This window comes from Alligator mississippiensis, chromosome 8 (genome assembly GCF_030867095.1).
Source record: "Alligator mississippiensis isolate rAllMis1 chromosome 8, rAllMis1, whole genome shotgun sequence".
Taxonomy (NCBI): Eukaryota; Metazoa; Chordata; order Crocodylia; family Alligatoridae; genus Alligator; species Alligator mississippiensis.
In genome coordinates this window covers 74,275,207-74,298,230 of record NC_081831.1, presented here as the reverse complement: position 1 = coordinate 74,298,230, position 23,024 = coordinate 74,275,207, and the positions used below count along the sequence as shown (strand labels likewise).

Here is a 23,024-nt window from a genome sequence, read left to right as displayed (position 1 = left end):
GTGCAGAGCATACCTGTCAGATACAGCCGCTTAGGAGACAAAGGCAGAGGAATGGTTTGTTTTTGGATCCAGAATGGAATTCGCTTTGGACATAGGCACCTACATGCCGTCCAAGCTCTGCTTCAGTCTTGTAAGTCCTTGCCTGCGTCTTGCCCCAAGGCTTCAGGACTGACTTGCATCACATGCTGGTATGGATGCATGACAGTTGTCTCACTGACCCCCTTGAAATGCATGTATAATCCTTCACAGGATCAAGGCCTCAACTATTTATCCTCCAGCACCACTGGAGGAGTGGTCCCTTGAGAACCTGTGCGTGGATGGATCAGAGTGTGCTTCTCTGATATCTGATCGGTAGATAAATGGTCTTTACTGCTGCCAGAACTGGCTGTTTCAAAGGCCTAAATTCACTCTGAAAACCATTAGCAAAGTAATTTGCATTGTGCACATCCCGTGGGCAGAGGAAATGTGATTGTCAGAGGGGAGATGACAGCTCTGGTACCTATAAAGCATTTATCTTATGGGGTACTTATGCCTCTGTTATGTATTTAAGCAGTGGTTTGCCAATGAGAGCTATCTAAAGATTTCAGCTTTCTGTCTGTCTGGCTGTGGAGTAAATGGCCCCATTTATTTCTTTGTAAGAGCAGACAGTCAAACTGTCTATTTGACTAGACAGTTTGTACAATCTGCCCAACCTGATTGTTTAATGATAGCTGGTATCCAATGCATGAGGAGCTGCAGTTGCCCACATCAATTTAGTCTGAGAGATGTACAGAGACCATAGGGACTCTCTTTTGTAGATCCCTTGTATTATTTCAGAGAATTTTAACAGTTGTGTCAGTTCATGAACCATTTCCTCTGGGATTTCAATTTCATTGTGTGGAAAAGTGATTATCTATCTATCTATCTATCTATCTATCTATCTATCTATCTATCTATCTATCTATCTATCTATCTATCTATCTATCTATTCCTTTTATTTTGTTCTTTGCAAATGAAAGGATGGCTAGATGGGAGATTGGGGATAGGAAACCCTCAACAAAGTTAGCTGGATAAAGTGTCTGTGTTTCCATAATGGTTTTCCTTTTTTCCTTGTCCCTCTGCCCATGTGTCATCTTTCTCTGGGGATAAGTACAGACAGTCAAAGAGCCAAAGGCTTAATTGATTCAGTCTTTGTAGGTTAGTCTAAGCTGCGTAGATTGAACCAAGAAACAAGTGAGCAGACATTCACTTTTGATTCAGGAAATGCAGCCACATGCCTGCAGTGGCCCAGGCCAAAAGCCAGGGGGGCTAGAGCCAGCTGGGCCAAGGCTAACCTGCCCACTCAGCCATGGGGAGGAAGGGGTTTTTCAGGGCAGGTAAAAAGGATCTTGGGATGCTGGGAGACTGTGGGTGCAGGCAGAAGGGCAGCTCCCAGGTGTAACTCCCTGCTGTAATTCAGAGCATGTTCTGCAAAGCGTTCTGAGTTACAACGTTACCCCGGACCAAGCAGAAGTTCACTGCTGGTTCCAGGGGGAAGGGGAATCTAGCTGGGAGCCTGCAGCCAGGTTCCCATAGCAGTAGCCACAGCTCCGCCACCCCTCACTGTTTTCAGAATGGGAGCGGGGAAAGGGAGCAGATGGAGCTTGTTGTTGGGTGCATAAGGGTGGGGTGGGTGAATTGGAGCCCCCCTACCTCGGGGAAGGGCTCCAATACACCTGCCGCACCCTTCAGGGGAGACTGAACCCCCCCAGACTGACCTCCCTCCTCTCCCTTTCCCCACACCCACTCTGAAAACAGCAACAGGCTGGGGTGTGAGTTAACTTGAATCTGGAGGAGATCTGGGAAAGAAGTTCAATAAACCAATTTAACCTAAATCAGTTAAATCTGATACCACATCCACCCAGGTTTTTGTAACCAGTTTATGTGCACTGAATTTCTGTTTTGTTGCAGATTTGAACCAGTTTCTGATCACTTATACCAGGTATGTGTCATTTCTGTCCCTAGCCTGGTTGGCTTTTATTCTGGAATTTTTATTTTTTTTTTTTGCTTCTTTTTCACAGTACTATTTCCTGCTTCTACCCCCAAGTCTTTCACTGTTTGATTTGCTCAATGTTAAGTTTTCCATTGACTTCAGTAGGCATTTCTCAGGCCCTAAGCACAACATAAACGCAAGAAGGTATGATTTCGTCTTGCTTTTGAACCTACAGTGTTTTAAAGGATACAGACTTAAGCAGAGATATTTTCTCACTGGTAGTTATTCCCTAAATTATCCCAGCCAAATACTGCAGATATTTTTACTCTGTTACTCTATGAATATACTACTGGATTCTGCCATAATGGTCAAGCACACTACAATGACAGTATGATTATGGGAGGATCAAATCCTGCAGATCTAATTTAGATCATCCCTAAAGTTAGCCAAGCTGAAACCACATAATTCTAAAGACAATCCAATGATCTACTAAGCACAGTCGCTAGATCTCCCTCTGTCTTCACTAACCACTTGTATCTTCCTACATTGGGGTCTGTTTCTGCAGCACTTAATGAACAAATGAAAAATTATTCCCATTGGGCCAGATATTTCCTTCATTTATATGGGAGTAAATCTTCTCTGCTCTGTGTGTATAAAGTGCCTAGCACTATCGAGTTTTTTCCCATGGCTGGTGCAATTCAAACAAGATTGACTGGTATTTTTACAATACAGGGGGCATGGCCCAGTTTCAATAAAGCTTTTAAAGACATCCTTAACTATAAATACTTTCAGTAATCCTTTCCCAGCAAAACATTTAAGCAAATGTTTGCCTCCCATACTACTCAGCTGAGTCCTTAACTAGCAATCAGCTGTGTCCATTTTAGCTTAGTTTAACTCTCATGGATAAAGTTATATGTATAAGGACTTGCATGATTGGGGTCTAGTTATTATAACCTTGTTTTATAGATGGTGAGCAACTGACTTAAAGGGAAGTCATCCTTCTTACTTTTTTAATTGCCCACTCTTCTTGCAGTGCTAAGGCTTCCTGTGTTTTCCCAGATTACATTCAAATTTCATAACTCACTCACACATTCTCAGACATTTGATTTTTATCTGAAGAATTTCATCTGCCAGATTCCTTCTAAATTGTGAGCTACAGAACACAGGGAATTAATACGAGAGACTTCTGGAACTAGTATAAAAACTTTCTTTTATTACTTAGTGGTAGACTGTTGTTTATCTTGATTATTTCAATGTCTTCTGCATCCGCTATGGCCCAAGAAGTACAAACAAAAATTATCTCCTGACTTTGTGAACTGGGAACTAAGACTTAGAAATGCTAAAACAATATAGGATCTGGGAGACCTGCCTGTAAAAATGCAAAATGAGTAAATATTTGCTTAAGGTTTTGTTGCTGTAGTTATTTAATATTGTGTGTATTAGTAGAAAGGGCTTGTTAACCCAGCTCTCACATTTATACCCATTTAAATAAATGGATGAAAGCCAGGGGATTCAAAGTTAAGGAAGACAAGCTGACTGTAACATGTAGATTGATTTAAAAAAAAATCATGTGAAGTAATTTGAATGTTAGTCAATTTGGGGTCCCCCCCCCCATACTGTCACATTGATAGGATCTAGAATTAGCTTATGTGTAGTGGGGCAGTGGATGGGACCAAGGAAAAGGTTTGTGGCTGGAATATATCTGTCCTAGAGATCCCTCATCATCAGAATGCCCCTTGGACGCTGTTCATAGAGGCGAGATCTGTAGACCAAACCCTAAGGGTTGCTATAGGGTGGGAGCTGGATTAGCCACCACATGCCACGTTGCTTGGAAAGGGGGAATAAAAGCCACCATAGTCCCCTGCGTTGAGAATACCTCTGAGTGTACATGAGATGCATCCCAAGAAGACAAGCCTTGTTGTTGGCCATCATATGAAAGAGGCATGAGGACTGAGCTACAATTGAGAAGAGACTTGGGGTCATATTGTTGCTTGGGGGGAAGAATTCAGCCAGGTAAGACTGAGAAGAGGGAGCAGGAACTGAGAAGGTCTTGATGAAAATCTTTCCCATGGCTCAGAGGCTAAGGTTTGATTGCATGGATGGCTAAAGGCAGTCATGGGTTGGGGGGCTTTTCTTTGACTTGATCGAGTTCCTCCGTAAGTAAAATAAAGGTATACAGAGTCCTGAAGGATGCAGAGCCATTCAGTTGGGCCCAGTTGATAAAGACCTAGTTACTTTCTGATTGCCTACAATTTATCTTCTAGGTCTCAAGAGCCATCATAATGGACACCAATTCTTATCCCTGTAGACAGACAGATACAGGAGAATGAAATGCCAGTTTATCCTTAGAGCAGATTTTTCCCATACAGCGCTGGCAGAGCAGGAAAGGCCTGGTGGCACCATTATCACAATCTATGGATTTCATGTTCCCCTAGAGCAAGCCCACTCTTTTTTTGGTTACCACACTGGCTTCTGGAAAGCAACAGTATCAGCGGTGGGAGAAGATGCCTAAAAGGTTTGTGCCTAAATGGATTAGGTTAGAGGAAATGGAAAGGACCAGCAAACAATCTAGCCTCCTCTCACTTAAAAAGCAGAGCAGGAACTTGGGAAAGTGATTCTGTTAAGCAAGAAGGAGGAGTGTATTTGAATGGCTGATTCAGTAAGTCAGATGGGCAGTTTAATGCCGGAGGTGTAACTAGGCAGACAAGGTTCCTTGGGTGAATTTGATATCTTTTATTAGACCAACCCAAATAGTTGGAGAATAGTTATTAAGCAAGCTTTCGGGTTCAAAAAACCTTCGTCAGGCTAAGAAAGTTTCAGCGGGAGGTGTAACTAGTAATTTTTGCATCCTGGGCAGAGATGCTATCAGGTGCCAGAGGGTAGAAGTGCAGAGCATGGTGAGATGCTGCTGGTACCCCCTCCAAATCAGTGCCCAGAGCTAGTGCCCTGCTTGCCCCCTGCCCTAATTAAGGTACTTCAACATGCTATCTACATGACAGAAAGCTGATGAAGTAATGGCGGGCACACCTGGATGATGCAAGTCTGCTTGGGTAGTCCAAGCTGAAGCATTCTGAATTATCTGTGAGCATTGGAAGAGCACTAAAAGGCAACGAGTTTCCAAAATCAGTCTTATCCCTGGCATTGCACAGCATTACAGCTTTGCCTCAATGTGCAGTGGTTCTAAGAAAGCAAACTCATCGATTGAAAAATATTAATAGGGAAGTCGATTCCTGGTGGAGGTGGTGTTGCCAAATTTCACATGCTATCTCTGAATATTTGGGAGTAGAAGCCTATTTTGGTCAGGCAGCTCACGTTAAACAATAACAATCATCCCCAAGAGTAGTTGCTTTGAAGAAATTGTGGGGCAGTCTCACTTTGCTTTTCTGCCTGGTCTAATGACAGAATGCACAGAGGAGGTCTTAGCTGGACCTGATGGGAATGAAAATAGATTTGGATGCAGTTGGAAAGGTAATTAGAATTTGTCTTGCTGCAAACCAGAGGACAAAGAAAATATATAGCCAACATAAAACTAGAACCTTTTGATTAGCTTGTGAAGACTATGAAACAGTTATGGACCAAACTGACACTGGGTCCGGAAGACTGACCAGATCAGGACAGTAAAACGAACACCTGCTGTCCCTGTCTATAGAGAATTCCCGTGGGGCTTAATGGAGATGAACCCACATCTTTGATTAAATATATACAACGTTAACAATAAACGTATTAAGAGAACAGAGATAAAACTCCTAAGTTAATTATTTTCTGCCTAACTGGCTTTAAAGTCAGCCAGGGAATTTCCCAAGTACAGGGGAGCTCCAAAAGTCAGTTTTACAGGAACATTTGCCCAGACAAAAGTGTAAAAGCAAATATACCCTTAAGTCTGTTTCTAACAGGAAAAGAACCCTGAAATCACGCTCTTAAAATAAATCTAATTATCTAATTGACTCTTCCTCTTTTCTTTTTTTTTGCTACATCTTAACTTTTTTCCACACTACAGTCAGATTGGAGAGTGAAACCAGGCTGACCCGTTTCACTTTTTATTCATAGCCAATTTTACTTTCCGGTTCTTAAGTACTATTTCCACAGCACTAACCATTTATTGTTTTAAAAGTTAACTTTTCATCAAAGTACTTACTACTTCTTTCTGCAAAGAAATGTAACAGTGACAGCCCAAACTATTTAGCAATGTCCTTGAAGAATCTCACATACAAAGCAGTGTTGGTTCTTTTCTGCTCTTTCCTCAATTGTCTTCCTCTTGCTGTTATCAGAGGCACAAGGGTTGTTAAGGTTTTTATTTTATGAATCAACCTGTCTTCCTTTTGACTAGTCAACTCCGGTGGCTCCTTAGCCCTCAGAAAATCTTCTCTTTAAAGCACTATTCTTTTTGCTGCTGCGGATCTCTTCGTTCTTGTATTGTCGCAACTGTGCAATATTTTTTCCACATCTGGTCTGGAGCTGAGATGTGATCTAAGCATAGGTCTGTGTGCTAATAATGCCTTGCTACACGGTGCACGTGTACAGTATTTCAGGAGAGTGGCTCCATGCTGATAACATTGTGGACTCAGTCCAAATAACATCGGTTGCAAGGTTAAGTGTCTTTATGCTCTGTGGTAGAGTCATTGGCCAAGGCTAACAGGTTTTTCTTCTCTGAGGACACAGATAAGGACCACATGATGTTAAAAGGCCTTGAACCTTTCGTGCTTTGGCAAGAAAAACATATGGTTCTTGCTGATATAGTCAAGCTATCAACTTAAATGAGGCCTGGTTGCTTAAATACGAAAGCGTTAGCCTATCTGCTAGCTATGCCTTAGTGCTGGAGACTTCATAGCACAAGAAGAAGAGCAAAATAAATTGAAATATTTATGAATCTATTGTGCACTCAAATGAACTAAAGCAATTTAAATGGGGAACTCAGAGGTTAATGAACTCATGAGGATTTTCGTGAACAATGGATCTGGTACAATTGTTATGATGATGTTTATCTGCCCTCCCAGATTGAAGGTTGTAAAGCAGTATGTATTATAAACCCACATTTTGAAACATTATTAGGAGGATTCAGCTTCTGGGCTGAAATGCTCTGCGCCAGGTGTCTTCCTGAATTTTTTTTTTAATTTGGAGAAAACTCCTATAAATTATATTTTAATGTGGAAAACATAAAAGAAAAATACACGTGACTTTTTCTTTTTAAAAGAAAAATTGAACCACACTAACTTAGGATAACATCAAGCTCGGCACATTTGTTAAATAACTAGATTTTATTTCTCTCTCCTCACCTTAACAAATCTAGAAACTTGAACTGCAACACATCAACGCTGCATATTTGGAATTATTAGAAAAAAATAAGTGAAGGTTGAACATACAACCTTAACTCTGCCCCTTTTCATATATACAAAGAAGAATGATGTCTTTAACATGGTGCTTGCAAGTTCCACTAGATCCATGTGTGTCTGAGGATGTGACTGGTGTGTAGGTTGTAGCCATGTTGGTCTAAGGACATAGGCAGACAAGGTTCTGAGACAAGGTTATGAGGATGTGACTGATTTTAAGCCCAGAGCAAGAGGTACGTGTAAACTGCACCATATCATGAGCAGCTCCAAGGAGGGGCAGTGATCACATGGTTACTTGGTAATGCTTTGTATGCATCCTAATGGTTCCCTTTGGGTTTTATTAAAATGAATTTTGGAATGTGATCAGATAATTGAAGAAGGTGCCATAACGCATAGGATGCAAGATTACCAAACTTCTACACAAAATGTCTCCTTTTTAGCTTTGTAGCACTTAAGGGTGGGATCACGTGTGAAATGAATATTGCAATGATATAACTCTTGCAGTTAATATGCAACATGGCACATGAACCCATGTCAGTCACAAGAAAATCCAATAGTTCTTTAATGTCCTCAATCTCATGACATGGCTGGCTGTGATAGCAGCAGGCTGGACTTGATGAGCTAGGAGCTCCCTTGTCCTGTAGCCCCGTTCCAAGCAAAGTGATGTCCTACAGTTAATGGGCTGTTTATTGGATGCCCAGCACTGTAGGTATTTGGCTTAGTTTTGATATGTCCATCCTCTCTATAGAAAGAGTTTCCAAAGCATAGACAGCTTCATCCCTGCAAAGGCCCATGCGATGCATCTCAAGGAGGCTCTCAGACTCTAAAGCTGGGTGACTGCATAAAATATTCTGCTTTTCCTGTCTTGCTCTCAAGATTTTTTTCTCCTACCTTGGATCCTTCTTTTTAAATAACTGACTCCAGCTTTGTCCTTGGGTTAGAAGGAGATGTCTCTATCTGTCCACAACTTTGTGCTCTCTTCTTTTCTCCTCTCCCAGAGCTATCCATGCAGAACCTTTTGAACCCTCAGGTTATGCTAATAACTAATATCTTTAATTCTAGCTCCATTTGGAGCTTGGATTTGGGTTTCCAGCCTTTCCAGCCTGGGAGTATTTACACGTGGATTTTTCCTTCTTGAGAGTTGTGTCCCCATATAAAGATAAGTTTCATTTGCAAAATCCAGATTTGGACTGAGGATTTTGATTACAAATACTCTCTAAGGGCCAGAAGAGGGGGTGTCTATACGTATGGCTCTGGTTCTTTTACAAAGACTACAGAGATATGGACTAGACTGGATGATCATTAAGTGGATATGTAATTGGTTGAGCGACTGCAAGCAAAGACTAGTTATGACATAATACATAAATGGATCTGTGTCAGGTGGCAGGAGGTTTCAAGTGAGGTTCTATTTCTATTAACGATTGGATGCAGGAATAGAGAGCTTCCAAAGCAAGTGAGCAGCTGGCACAAAACTGGGACTCGGGAGAACAGAATGGCATGCAAAGGGATACTGATAAATCCAAGAGCTGGGCTATAAACGATAACATGAAATTCTGCTGGAAAGCTGTGGAATCTCCTTCTCTGGAGGTTTTCAGAACGAGACCAGGGAAGCATTTGTCTGGGATGGAATATTAGGAATAGTTTGTCATGTATCTGTTCAGGGGACTGGCATAGATGACCCCTGAGGTCCCTTCCAGCCCTGTGATTCAGCTTCAGGGCCATCTCCACAAGGAATCTGAATCCTGGTTCAGCCTGTAGGAAATGTGATGCTTTGGAAGACAAAATATTTGGAAGACACCCTGTGCTATGTTACTGTCCAGGGCCTGAGCGTGGTAATCAAGCAGAGTTGCCTGTGGTGGTAATCAAGCAGAGTTGCCTGATTGGGGAACAGGGCCCAGTTGGAGTATATAAGGGCTGGATTCCTGAACTGCAGGGCAACAGTCTGCTGATACCAGCCAAGGAGGCTACATCCAGCTGAGCTGCTGCCTATAACATTTTGGAGGTAAGGCCTGGAGCTATGTGGAAAGAGGAGGCCCCATGGTCTTGGACATGACCTGAGACTGCACCCTGCCAGGGAAGGGTGGCCTGGTGGAGCTACCTGTGGTGGGGCAGCTCCTCAGAAATGCCAGGCCAGTTACCTCCCTAGTGAAAGGCAAACAGGGGCACCTAGAAACCCCAGCCCCCACATCCCTGGTGGGTTGAGACCTGAGACAGGTGGAGCCTAGACTCACTGTGATCACTGAGGCAGGGCCCAGGTCAGTGGAGGGACCTGCAGCAGTGCCCAGTCTCACAGGAGAGCCTGGGTGCATTATGGAGCTTGGTGTTAGGCTCCAGGGGGGGGATGGGGTTTGGAGCCCTAGTCCCATTGTGAGGGGCTTGGAGCCCAGTGAGGGGACTTGGGGCCCAGAGATGTAGAGAGTGGGTGATGCCCAGGGACGGGGCTTGGAGCCCAGGAACAGGGCGGGCTTGGAGCCGGGAGAGGCTTGTGGCCCAGGGATGGGACTTGGAGCCAGTGGATGGGGCTAGTAGGCCCAGAGATGGGGCTGGGAGCCCAGTACATGTAGAGATTATGATGAGGCCAGGTGTTAGGCCGTAAAAATGGTGAGGCCGGGTGTTAGGTCAAGAAACATCTACGAGACATGGGACATGTCAAGGGGAGGTCAGAGCATGTACAGAGGCCCTTGTCACCAGGGCAGGTAAAGAGCAGCCTCCTGTCAGTTAACATCAGAGTATCAGAACATTAAGGTGTGGCAGGAAAGACAGGCAGGTGGTTAGCCTGGAAACAAGTGGGCGGGCCTATGTTGAGATTGTAACAAGCGGGCATCCCAGGGTCAGTGAGCAGAAGAGATGCGTGTGCTGGTGTTTGGCCAGTCTTCCAGCTGGCAGTGGACTCTCTGAGGTTGCCTAGTGTTTTGAGGACTCTGACATTTTCCCCTATCTTGCTTTCCTTTCCCCATTCTCATCTTTTTCCATTTCTGTCACTGTCTCTCAGGTCTCCCTCTTAGATTTTTATCAGTGAAAATCTGTGGCTTGTTTAGATTTAGTTAATCAGTTAAGTGCTGTTCTAAGAAATGTGAGAGTCAGATTCTCAGCTGGTCAAAATCAAATCTGTTGAGGTAGGTCCATAGACTTCTTCTAGGGAACAAACTTAACCAGATTTGTTTTCTTTTTTCCATCTAAATAAAGGCAAACACTGCAGAGAAAACTGCAGTTTTCCTTTTTCAGCCCTGTGGTCATGATTTTTCACTTGAACAGACTCTGCCCAACTAGCATATTCATAGTGCTATGTTACTTTACTGCCTTGTGTTGCTTTTAATTAAAAGGGAACTCAAACACAACTGGTGTCTCAGTTGGCCATACCCTAAGCTCTGTAGCTGCTCAGGAGCAATGCTTTTTCCATTTGATGACAACTCTCCACAGAGACAATGTTTTCTTTTTCTAATAGGTCTGATTTTGGATGTTTTGTTTGTAAGCAGACCATATCAAATTTGCTATGTGGGCCCATCATACATAGTTAATGAAAACTAATCTGCTGGATGGTGTGGATACTGTTGTGCTGGGTGATATTTGTGGTATTATTTTGTTCAGAGAAATGCAGCGCTGAGATATTAAAATCAAGCTGGGGGTAAATCGGGTTGTGTTTAATGACAGCATAACTCCATCCACATGAGGGCTTGCAGATGTCCCCACGCAGCCAGCTGTTTTGGCTTCACAGCATTTGACTGGCAGGAAAATCTCTTGCGTTAGCTACCAGAGGGGGTCCTGTGTCACTCGAATGTAACAGGCTCCCACTGATGTGAAGAATCTGAATCAGAGGATTTCAAAGGCAAAGTTTAATATTTTGCCCACAAACCTTGATGAACGTCCAATTTAATTTACTTCATTGCTTATGTGTCACTGAAGGAGGATAACAGAGAAGGGAAGTCAAATGAGAACGAGCAGATCAGGCTATAAAATTACCAACGGATTAAGACTCCAGAGATGGATAGAGTTCAAGGCTCAAGCCCATATGCAACTAAGAGTGCAGAACCAGAGGGCACGTGGAAGGAAGCAAACGTTCAGTATTATTTTATACAGAAACCTAAAGTGTGGATTTATAAGTCAATCCCATGATTTTTTTCACGGGGCTGGCTCATGGTTTTGATCCTTTGAGATGCAAAGTACCAACTGGGAGAACCTTGCCATATTGTTGTCTTCAGCTCTTACTTTATGATTCAAGAACATTTGTTTGAAAATATATTTCATGAACTGCTGTTCCTAATATATTTTTCCTTGACAGTTATCCCTGCATAATCTTCCATGATTGCCATGGTTCATGTATCAGGACAGCACTGTGCATCTGAGTGCTTGGATGGATGTACCCAGTACCTACCATGCATGTACCCAGTACCCCCAGAGTTCGTGGACCTGATGCTTTCCTGGACCAGCCAGTTACTAGGAAAAGGATGTTTTCACTGCAAGTGGAAGCAAAGATTCTCACTTACCAATACTAAAATACATTTAAGAACAGACCATTTCATTGATCTGAGTCCTCTATTTCCTTTGGAAATATATCATTGTGATTATTTCTGGGTCTATATTCCGTTCTTTAGGGGAATGGGGGAGGTAATGACCCATCTCTATATTAATGCAGAAGAGTGATTTCAGATTAAAAGAATTCCCAGAATCGACAAATGTGATTGTGATGTTTGTTCTCTCCTGAGAAATTTGCCAAAGTAATTTCATTAGTGAGAGATTTCAGGGATAAAACAGCTCAAGAAAATTATAAAAAAAAAAAAAAAAAAAAGGAAAAGTTTTAGGCAGCTGTTGTCATTTTAGGTTAATAGAGTTTGGGCTTGTTTCTCAGTGTATGTCTACACTGGCTCTGTGCACCTCTTGGGACTGATGATGAAAATAAGCCGCGCTTACTCATTCCAGCTCCACAGGCCTGAAACAGCAGCAGTGAGAGTGCTTTTGGGAATATCCCACCTCCACTCCCCCTGCCCCAACTACTGCTCTCCACACCTCTGTCTCCGGTGTGTTTGAACACAGCAGTTCCCAGATCATCCTCACTGCCTCAGTTTTGGGTTTGGAGTTGATGGGTGGGATTTATTTTTTGGCAGCTGTCTTGCAGCAGCACAAAGACAATGGGGACAGACTCTGTTTCTGTCATTGTTTGAGGCCAATCTTCAAATGCTGTCACTTAATATAAGGCAGCTAAATCTATACTTGGCCCGTACTGCTAAATCCCAGTCTCAAGGCCCAGATCTTTGAAAATATTTAAGTGTCAAATACCCTTTCACTTTCAGTTAGGTGCTTGAGGATCTGGGCCTAGGTGTCCCATGGGTCTCTCAGGGCAGACAGGAGCCTACCGTTCAACTATTTGGGTGAAAACTGGGCTAGTGGTCTCAGTCGGGTACGTGGTGTTCTGCAGTTGCTTTGCAGCACAGGGCATATCAGTAGGAGTTGCACTCCCGACTGCCTGTACAGCAGTGCTCTTAAGTCAGGGTTGCAGTTTTATTAGTTCCTAGTGAGATGACAGTAGATGGCGTTCAGGAGTACGTGTCATACTTTCCCCAGAATTATGCCATCCGGTGTATAAACCCCATGTTTAAGGAAAATACTCATGGGCAGTTGAGGGCCTAACCAGTATTGCGCAGTGATACCTATTCAAGATGTTGGGCTTCCCTGAAAAAGCAAACAGGGAGTGCTCAGTTGGGATGAGGCTGGCTGGGAAGAAGAGAAGACTGACCAAGGGCTGAGAATGAGGGAGGTGTTCCCTAGCAGGGCTTCCCGGTAGAAAGGCAGGCCCAACAAGAAATATTTGTTAGTCTTGTCCAAGCGCACATCGCTTAGAACACGGGTTGGCAATGTTTTTGGGCAGAGTGCCAAAAACACCTGCAACCTTGACTTGTAAGATGTTGGTATGCCAGGGTGGACAGCAGGGGAGTTGCAAGGGCCCTGATCCTTGTTGTGGCAGCACAGCCCTGGCCCCTTCCCTACCGCCCATCCCGAGGCGTGCGTGCATCCGCCACCAGCAACAAGTTGGGCTGGGGCTCCGTGGAGCCTGGTGCAGCCACTTGCAGCCTCCCAGCTGCCTGCCACAGCTGGCCTAGGCTCTGGCCCAGGCCCCTGCCACCTGCCACAGAGCGCAGGCTGCTTGCAGCAGGTGGCAGGGAGGCTGCAAGCAGCTGCACTGGGGTCTGCGGAGCCCCAGCCCAGCTCATTGCTGGCAGCAAGTGCATGTATGCCTTGGATCGGATGGGAGGGAAGGGGCTGGGGCTGTGCTGCCACAACAAGGATTGGGGCCCCTCAGCTTCTCTGCCATCTGCCCCAAGATGTGTGTGCAAAATGCCTTCACATGCCATGCTCTGGCACGCTACCCCTGTCTTAGAAGCATTTTTGTTCTCAGCACTCTGAGACAGGGAAAGAGCTGGCTGAGGATTGAGCCCAGGAGGGCAGAAGAGTTTATTTCTCTGTAGGTTTGATTTGACTTTGGGTAATCCTGGAAGGGGCGTAATCTTTGTGTGATCTTGCCAGAGGAGTGGCTGGCTCTGCACGGCATTAGCCTTTGAGTATAGAGTTAAACGCACTAACACATGACGCCGCAGTGGTAGCCAGCGCCCAGAGGAGGTGAGGTACAGTACAGGCTCATAAACCTGGCACACTAGAGTCCCTTCATGTTACAGTAAGGACACTCCCATAAGTCTAATTTCAGATATATGGTATTGGAGACAGATGGTTAGAAGCTTTCCCATGCACACTCTTAGGATCGCTTCTTTTCCTGATGTAAAAGTAGTTATTTTTCACAGCACTCTGTTACCCGTTCCACTTTATTTTTAGAATCAAGCTCGTGAACACTTCCTCAGCCATCAATGGATAATTACCACAAATATTGGAACAAAGACGCTCGCTGCTCAAACCCTTCCCTTTCCCCCCAACTCTGCATTCACTTTGTGGAAGACGTGTTGCCCAACATAAGCAATCTGTCCTGCAATCCATGCCAAGAGTGGGATTTATCATTTCACAGTCACTGGAGGGTGCATTCAGTCTTGCAGCAGCTGGGGATGCCCCATTTAGAAGATGTCTGGATGATTTTAAGCATATTTCCTAAGACTAAGAAGCAGCCTGGATTAGGAGTAAGCCTCCCTGAAGCCAGGCTGCATAGTCACTTGCAGGAATGGAGCCTCAGTGTGTAACATCTGTTGAAGGCTAATTACCAAGAAAGGCCAATGTTATTTGCTTAGCTGTTGAGTAAATATTATTTTAATGATTATGAAGGAACCTAGGACTATTTTTTTGAAGGGAAGGATGTTACAAATACTCCTACCCCCCAAATAGAAAATCTGTCCTTTGGCCAAATCCCACAGTCCTTTGCTGGGCCGGTAAAGGCCGATCCCAGGAGATGGGTGAATTTGTTCTTGACATGGCATTGGTCTTTTTGGGGTACCCTTGGATCAGGATACAACTGCAAACATTGAGACTCAGAATAAACATGTGACTTTGGACCACAGGAAGCAGGGCGCTTTCTGTTATTTCAGCAGAAGCTAGTAGCATTGTCAAGTGTCTACCCCAAAACGCACTCACACTTGAATTTTCAAAAGATAGGGGTTTAAATGCCAGTTAGCAATCAGTCCACTGCATTTCATTAATACCTCTGCTTTGCTTTTTCCAGTACGCAAAATTACTCCAGTATTGCCTACACTAGGGGTGTCTAGCCTGTGGCAAACATGCAACACGTGACATGGGCTGCCTCTGTATGTGGCACATGGCAGGTCAAAGAGAGGACAAGGCTCAGAGCAGCAGATCAGGCAGGGGAAAGGGATTGGAGTTGCACTGGGGGAGGCTACTGGACTAATTAGTGGCTCTTAACTAAAAAGGTTGGTCCCTGCTGCCCTACGCTTGCTTAGCAGGGGAGATGGCTGGGGAGTACTGGGATATCATCGCCTGCTGGCAGTGACTGATGTAAAGACTTCAGTGGCAACTCATGGCCTTCAGCTCTGCTGGTTTCTGCCTCACTAGCTGAGCCCCCCCTTGTCTTCTAGTGGCCTAAAACTTTGCAGAGCCCTTGGTCTGTGTGCAAAGGATAAAGCCATTCAGAACCACCCAGGTCCCTCTGTGCAACGCTGCCGTCTGATCACAAAATATACAACTCTGAAGCAGAGAGAAAGGGAGAGTGCTATTAATACCTTAACTGTCTTGGGTGATCAGCAGTATAAACACGTGGTTATATAATAGCAGGAGTTTCATTGTTTTCTCTCCTCTCTGTCCTAGAGATAATGTTTTCAATAACTTTATTTTCCCCAGACGCTGCATGTCTCCAAAGGAAACGCAGAAGATAGATGCTGACCTTCTCCTTTCCGTCTATCCTCAGGAGATCAGTAACTCCTTTCCTCATCAGCTAGAATGACATGCTGCTGATTGTCATCTTCCCTGTGAATTTGCAATGGCATCTCACTAGGAATAGCTAATAAGATTTCAGTTGTACTTAAGTTACTGTCATTAGCAAAGCCCAATGTCCTTTTCCACGCACAGTATCAGCTATAACTTGTGAGCTAACTCTGTATGAGATTCAACATAGTCATGCTCCTGATTCCATGAAACCTGTAAAATATGCAATGAAGAGTATTATGCATAGTAGCTCCTGTAAGTCTATAATGTTTTACTGCCACATCCACTTTGTCTATAAAGTATCCTTTTGTCCTTTCAAATAGACTGATAGCTGGCAAGAAACAGGACTAAGAATAGTTGTGAAGGACTAAAGTGCACGGCTCTTCTCTGCGACATGACTGTACAAATGGCTTGATGACATTACGGGATTGCCTGTGTCTCAGTATTTCCATGTCAAAGGCAAGCTTTTTTCCCTCCTCCCTGCCAGCTGTGAAAGCTCAACCTTTGTCCTCAGACTCAGTCTGAATCCTTTCCTTCCCACTGCAGATAAAAGCCAGGTTGCGATGCCTATGTATCATTCCTGTCCGTCATCATACAGCAATCTTCACAGCTCATCCTCAGTTGGGGGTAGGTACAGGTATGCTCAGAAACCATCTCCTAAGCATATTGGCACAGGCAAGGTTTGGTACCTGCCAAACACCAGCCAGGAGCTGGAGATGGATTGTGACTGGGAAGACTGTGAACTACCTTTGCTAGGTGTACACTGCTCCTCATAAAGACACCAGTTTTCAAATCAACGCCTCTTTGGTTCTAACTCACTTTGAGGCCAGTGCAAGTTGGCGTGGACTCTAACCAAGAGAGATGCTGGAAAGTGAACTGCACTTTACTGCAGGACTTTTTGGTGTGGCATTCCTTCCACTGCAGGGATATCATGGCCTCGCAGAATACGGGGGATTTTCAGAGATTATGGTCTAACAAGAGCGAAATCCCTGGAGACCCTGTGCAGCGTTGGTGGTCAGCTGTGGTATGGTGTGCTGTGCAGGGGCTTAGATGACAATAATAATAATATTGTCCTTTCCTAGGATATTGCACTTTGGGGATCTGAAAGCGTTCTGTGGATATTATTTTTTCACTACATCCTATAAAATAGGCAAGCTAGTATTATCATACTCCATTTAACTGGGTAGAAAGAGGTACAGTCACTTCTGAAACTAATAGCAGCAGGGAGAATATCACCCCACATTTTTGGGTAAACCCTGTTTTTCCTGCTGGACAGTACATCTCTCTACACAGCGTTTAGGGGTATCATCATCACTATGCATAACACAACTGGGAAGCAAGTGAGGATTTTATGGGGCTGGCAAGTCTCCTGATGGAAGCAGGCCCATAAGTTTTGTTGTTGTTTTATCAGGGACTTGGAGCATAAAGTATGAAATCTTTTTAGCTTTGCTTGTGTCTTCCTGCCTGCAATGCCCTGGGGTACTTTGTTCTTTTAGTTACTTATGTACCTTTGTGCATTGGACCTGACATGCTTCTTTCCACTGTGTTTTGGGTTTTCACTTCTGTTCTGCTGCCAAGTTGCAATTGTTTCCCTTTATTTTCCCCTGTCACCATCCATTTGGGGGCACATCTCTCGTCATGGCTGGTTTCGTGGTTTGTTAGTGTAACAGTCAAACAGATGAATGCACAGCTTCTTGGAAAGTTATTCCTGCTTTCAGGGTAAACTTTAATTACATCTTATTCCTCTAGGCACAATAGCGTCTCAAGATCTCTGTTGTGATAAGGACCTCTTCACGCTAGGCTCTGTGAAGACACACACGGTAAGACATACCATACATCCCTGCTCCAACCAAGCATTCAAGGTCACCCAGCACGTCAGTGGCAGAACCAGGAATGGACCCCAGCTCTTCTGAGTCTTAATGCAGTGTCTGAATCACTAGACCATGCTGTCTCTCTCCAGTCCCTTCCAATGACTCCCCTTTAACATCAGTCAACATTTTGTAGCTTGCTTTTACAAAGCTTCTGCGGCATGGCACTGTGTGTGCCTGCCACTTTAAGGGCCTGGAGCTGGCAGCCACCAGGTGCCTGATGAAGGCAGCCATTTTGAATCAGGGGCTGTCTATATAAACAGGGCAGTTTGGCTGCTGGAGGCGAGGTAACAACACTGCCTGGCTGGAGGGCTGCTGAGATCATCTGGAGGAAAGGGAGGAGCTGTAGGGGACAGTCAGGAGGCTCCTGGTCCTGGGCATGACCTAAAACTGCACCCTGCTGGGAGTGGGTGGCCTGGTGGGGCTCTTAGTGGTGTGGGAGCCCCCAGGAAATGCCAGGCCAGTGACCACCCTGGTGAAAGGCGGGTTGGGGCGCCTTAACCCCTAGCTCTCACCGCCAGGTGGGTAACCCCGTTGTGTGTAGGGCTCAGAGGGCAGAGACCCCAGGAGAGAGAGAGGGGCTAGAGACTCCGACCTGATCGAGAGAGTACCCTCGACTGGCCCATGCTGGGGCCAGGACCCGGACGGTCAAAAGGGCCAGGGGCCCATCGTGAGGGACATCCAAGAGCCGGGGGCCTGGGGTCCCAACTGGCCTAGAGGTGGGCCAGGGCTGGTAGCCAGAGGTCCCGGGGGGGGGACCACACCTGAGAGGGGAAAATAGTTTCAGGGAGCTAGATAGCCGAATGAAGGCGGGGTAGGCCGCCTGAATGGAGGGATCTTGGAGGGGTCCTGATAGAAGGATTCTGGGTCCCAGTGTGGGGGCCGGTGGCGACGAGAACACCTAGATGCCATCTGTGAGGCTTGGGCTTGAGGGGAGGAATGGAGCCGCAGATAATGCCCCCAGGCATCGGGGCAGCCTCCTGCTTAATTAACATCTATTAATTAATTATTAACACCAAGGCATGGCAGGTGAGAAGGCGGGTGGTTGGCCCAAGAATAGGTGGGCAGGCCATGGAGATCAGCCCTGAGCAGGCCCCTGTTACAGCTCCCTAACCATTGATTAGCCAACCTGGTAATTCTTGTTCTTAATCTGGCCTCAGAGTCCTTCCATTCAGCCCCAAGGCAGATTTGCTGTAAGTTTTGTGGTGCATGTTCTCTTTGGAGAGCTGTGGCAAGCAGCAAAGGTTTTCGTTGTCTAAATTTCTTTATTTAGAGTCGATCCTTGGAGCAGAGCGACTGCCTTGGGAGCCAAGCATTGCCACGTTGGCTGAGATTTCTGCATGTCCTTCTGGCCACACGGCTGGCATGCACAGCGTCACCGGAACAAGTGGGACTATGAAAATGCCCTGCCTTTTCCTCTAGACCAATACGGCTACAGCCTGGATACTTGACTCCACCCTGATTTCTCCTCTGTTTATAAACTGGTCTAAAATTGAGCACTGTCTGGCAGAGAAATGCCAGCATTTTGAGATCTTCTCTCTTGCATTTCTGTTGTGGTTTTTATAGGTTGTACTGACTTTCTCAAAAGACAGCGGCTTTATGGAAAAAATCAAGGTTGCTGCCTTCCTGAGGGAATTAAAACGTTGTTCACTGGAAAGAATGACAGAAGCAAACAGTTTTGTGAGTTCTTTATTAGAGGTTTTTTTATGCTTACATTTAGCATCTCATCATGAAATCATTAGGGGGAAAAAAGGTTTTAGCACAACCGTTAAACTAATAACTTTGTATTATATATTCATGCAAATCAGTTCACACAGTTAAGTGCTTTTTAGCATCCTCTCCTTTCCTCATCCTTTCAGTCCTGCCAGACTGTTTAGGTTGCATCTGTTGCACAAATAGGTTGCATCGGCTTCCTAGCAGCTAATGCAGTATTTTGCCACAAACTAGCCATGTCTACACAAGACACCGACTGCACAATAGTCCATAACACCGTGTGGCAGGAAGCACAAGGCGACGCTACTGTGCAGTAGTCATGAGTTACTGTACAGCCAGCGTCATGAAAAAGCTGTTCCTCAGCAAGACTGCAGTAACAGAGTACTTATAAATAAGTACTAAATGACTGCATAGTAATGACTGCGCAGTCAGCATCTCATGTAGACGTGACCACTGAAAAGCTTAATGCAAAAAGTGAACAAAGGCAATACAATTCAGCGCTCATGAGGATGGGGCTCCTCAAATGATGAAATCCTTAAGCGCTGGCTTCACAAAGAGATGTAAGCAGGTCCTAGGTGTCCTCAAGCCCCCTGGTCAGGTGCAACCTAATCCTGCGAGCTTCCAAGTCTTGTAGATACCTACACTTCTGGCAGGCAGCTACCATTATGCTTCAGAGCATGCTTAGAAGCACCTCGGTCTTAAGAGTGTTGAGCAGCTTTGTGCTTAGTATACATGCAAGCCTTCCTGGGGTTTGCAAATCAGTCATTTCTCTGCCTATGTGCCTCTGGGGCTGCTGCTGTGGTACCCGGAAAGCCTTTCAAGGATGCTGTGGTATGCCACGCAATATTAGCACTGTTAGATAGGCACACATGGCTCTCAAGACTAACCCACAGATTTCAAATAGGATTCCAGAAGGTTAAAAAACATTCAGACCCATTGAGGTCTATTTGAATTATTTGCAGCAGTACAATTGCTCTGTTACTTTTCTGTAATTAATTAACAAGTGAAAACTAAGAAGTGGCTGTTTCTGAGGGGCGCCTTGAGTGTAACAAAGGTTGCCTTGAGTCTAAAAAAAAAAAGTCAAGAACCACTGACCTAGCAGCCTCCCTTGGTCTTCTGTAGGTCCCATGAAATACAGCCTCACTAGACGAGCCCGGTTGCTGATAATTCTCACTAAGCGATTGGCCCTGAAATAGTTAACTAGGTTGACAGGGGCTCACTCCTACCTCTTGTAGAGCTAGTATTTCAGGCTGTCAGGGACCTCGGAAGGCAGCACTCCAAATGGCTCCCATGCCAAGGGTTTGCTTTGTAAGTTTATGATAGTTTAAAATGAAAGCTGTTATTTGGCAAAAACTGAGGAGCTGCCAATGATCCAAAAAACAAGGTGGTGAATGGTGCACTGCATTTTTAAATGAGTGTTCTTGCTAAAAAAAAAAAAAAAGAAAAAAAGACTACAGCTGCAGTGAAAGCCAGAGTTTGGTGTAAACCGTCAGCACTACGCTCTGTGGAATAGCTTTTGAAATCCTATTAGCAGTAATTGTAATTGATTGTCTGATCCCTCCCATTCATCATTGAACCTGCCCTTTAGTCTGCTGTTTGGTGCAACAGTAACCCTGAATCCCTCTTTTATAAATTGCTGTAGCAAAAGGAGCTGGACCTTGTTCATATGGACACCAACCAGAAAGAAAGTGTATTCTCGTAAATATGGAGAGCACTGGACTGGAGAGAATTCGGATGTTCGCTGAGGTCTTGGAAAAGCCCTTTTACCAGGAGAATTACTTGGATCCTTGTAGTTCAGGACAGCTGCAGAAGGAATGAATATTCTGCGAGACCTGATTTGGGGCTGGGAGGCTGAGTGTGTGGACACTCGTAGCTGGAGTTGCAATCTGCTGTAATTCAATTCCACGGGAGGAGATATATGGAAAAATGCCTCCTGAATTGTTGGCAGTGGAATCACTGATTTTTTTTTTTTCCCCACCTCCCACTTCCAAACCAAACTAAGTCTTAGCAACACGAGTTCCCTTCTTCTTTGTACTCTCTTTTTTACCTTCTCTGCTCTCACTAAACTAGCTAGCAAAGTTGCCATTGGTTATTATAGAATAGGTTTAGTTATCATAAAGGGGTGAGGAGGTGGTCATGAGAACTATGATCAGAACAACTCAGTTGCCTTAGTCAAATTGTAGGGGTTTTAAGGCTTGCCCCTGCTCCCGGCGGATCTGATTCTGCAATCCTTCTTCATGCCTTGTGGGACTTGCTCATGAGCGTAGGACCACTGTACCAGCCTGAGCATGGACGGTAGAATGGAGGCCCTAGAAAGAAATGGCTAAACCCCGTGTGATTATCCTGGTTCATCTCCAGGATTACCTTCCAGTTCTTGCTAGAAGGATCTTCAAGATCCTGGGACTTTCATTTTCTACAGCTCTTCTCCACGACCCTCGGACTCAGCATTAATCTGTCGAGTTCCACGTGTTTCATTATCTCTTAGAGACTTGAGTCATGGAGAATGCACCAGCTGCCTTGGTAGGCCAGTTGAACCTTTAGATACCTCACTGTTAAAGATGTGCATCTTCTTCCTTACTGTGAGAAACTAGAAAGGTCAGGGCATTGGTGGGTGTATTTCTTAAGAGATGAAGCTTTTGGCCCCTTTTCTTACACAGGTAGCTTCAACAGTATCAAACAGTTGCCAGGATTGGGAGTTTGCCACTAATTCCCTTCTAAAGAACCTGTTTTTAATTAATGGTTCCTCCTTTCAGTAACCTATGGTGGAACTGGTGGAGGTAGCAGGGGAGCTGGAGGTCCTTCGATTTTTGGGGAAGATCATGGAACGGTTTGTGGCTATGGAGAGGAGAGCTATACCGGTCACCACAGACTGCCTTCCACCTGGCTGCCCAAAGCTGAACCAGCTTCTCTGCTAAGTGTGAATTTATCCGCCGCGAGGGGCATCTCAGGAATTGGAAAGCAGCCTGGTTTAGTAGACTAAGCACTGAGTTCAAAGAACTTTGACATTTTAATCTTGTTTTTAATATTCATCTCTCTGTGTGACGCTACTCAAGCTGCTTCATGCTTTCCCAAATCCTCAGGCTGGCCCTGTGTATGCTGGTATAATTACAGCGGTCAGGAACCGAGCATGCTCAAGGGGTAAAAGGAATTATTGGGCTACCCCAAAGTGCCAACATCTACATTCTGAGCTTACATATGGGTCTCTGATATAGTCTGGGTGCTGGTAGAGTAGGCTTGAAATCCTTGTGCTCCTGAGATATTTGGCTATTAAGCTGCTTGAACTCAAGGGGCTCTGAATACCTACCTAAAATCACCAGAGTTGAAAAGAAACTCTCTGCAGTTACAGCAGGGGAACTCCAGGAACCAGGGGCCGGGGGTAGGGAGACAGATGTTGTTCCAGACATAATGGTTCCAGCATCACAATGAAAAGCTTTCTGAAGTTAGATATGTCCGTTCCTTGTGACATTTGGCCTTCCATATATTTCATGGTGAGCGCTAGACTTCTCACAGTTGCTTGTAGTCCACGCTTTCTAGGAAGTACGTGATCGTAGCCAGTGACACTGGGAAGCAATGGCAAGAAGCATTTCCAGCTCCTGTCTTGGGTCTGATCCAAACCCTAATGGAAGGATTTGCAATGGATTCAATGGGCTTCAGATCATGCTTCAATGTGACAGATAAATCCGCAGGTACTACAACTTGAATAGATAATTTTTAGGTGAAATGTGTGCTCCCTGGAAACCCCAGTCCTGTAACAATTAAGTGAAAGGCATCTGTTTTGATTTGGTTTATAAGGAG

General features: G+C 44.9%; 1 long non-coding RNA gene across 1 annotated transcript; it reads left to right on the top strand.

Annotated features, from left to right (window-relative positions):
- The first annotated feature begins 13,559 nt into the window (after positions 1–13,559).
- LOC109284439 (uncharacterized) lies at positions 13,560–19,733 on the top strand. Its single transcript, XR_002091893.2, has 3 exons — positions 13,560–16,275; positions 17,398–17,468; positions 18,790–19,733. It is a non-coding gene; the product is annotated as an uncharacterized LOC109284439 (long non-coding RNA).
- Positions 19,734–23,024: the final 3,291 nt, after the last annotated feature.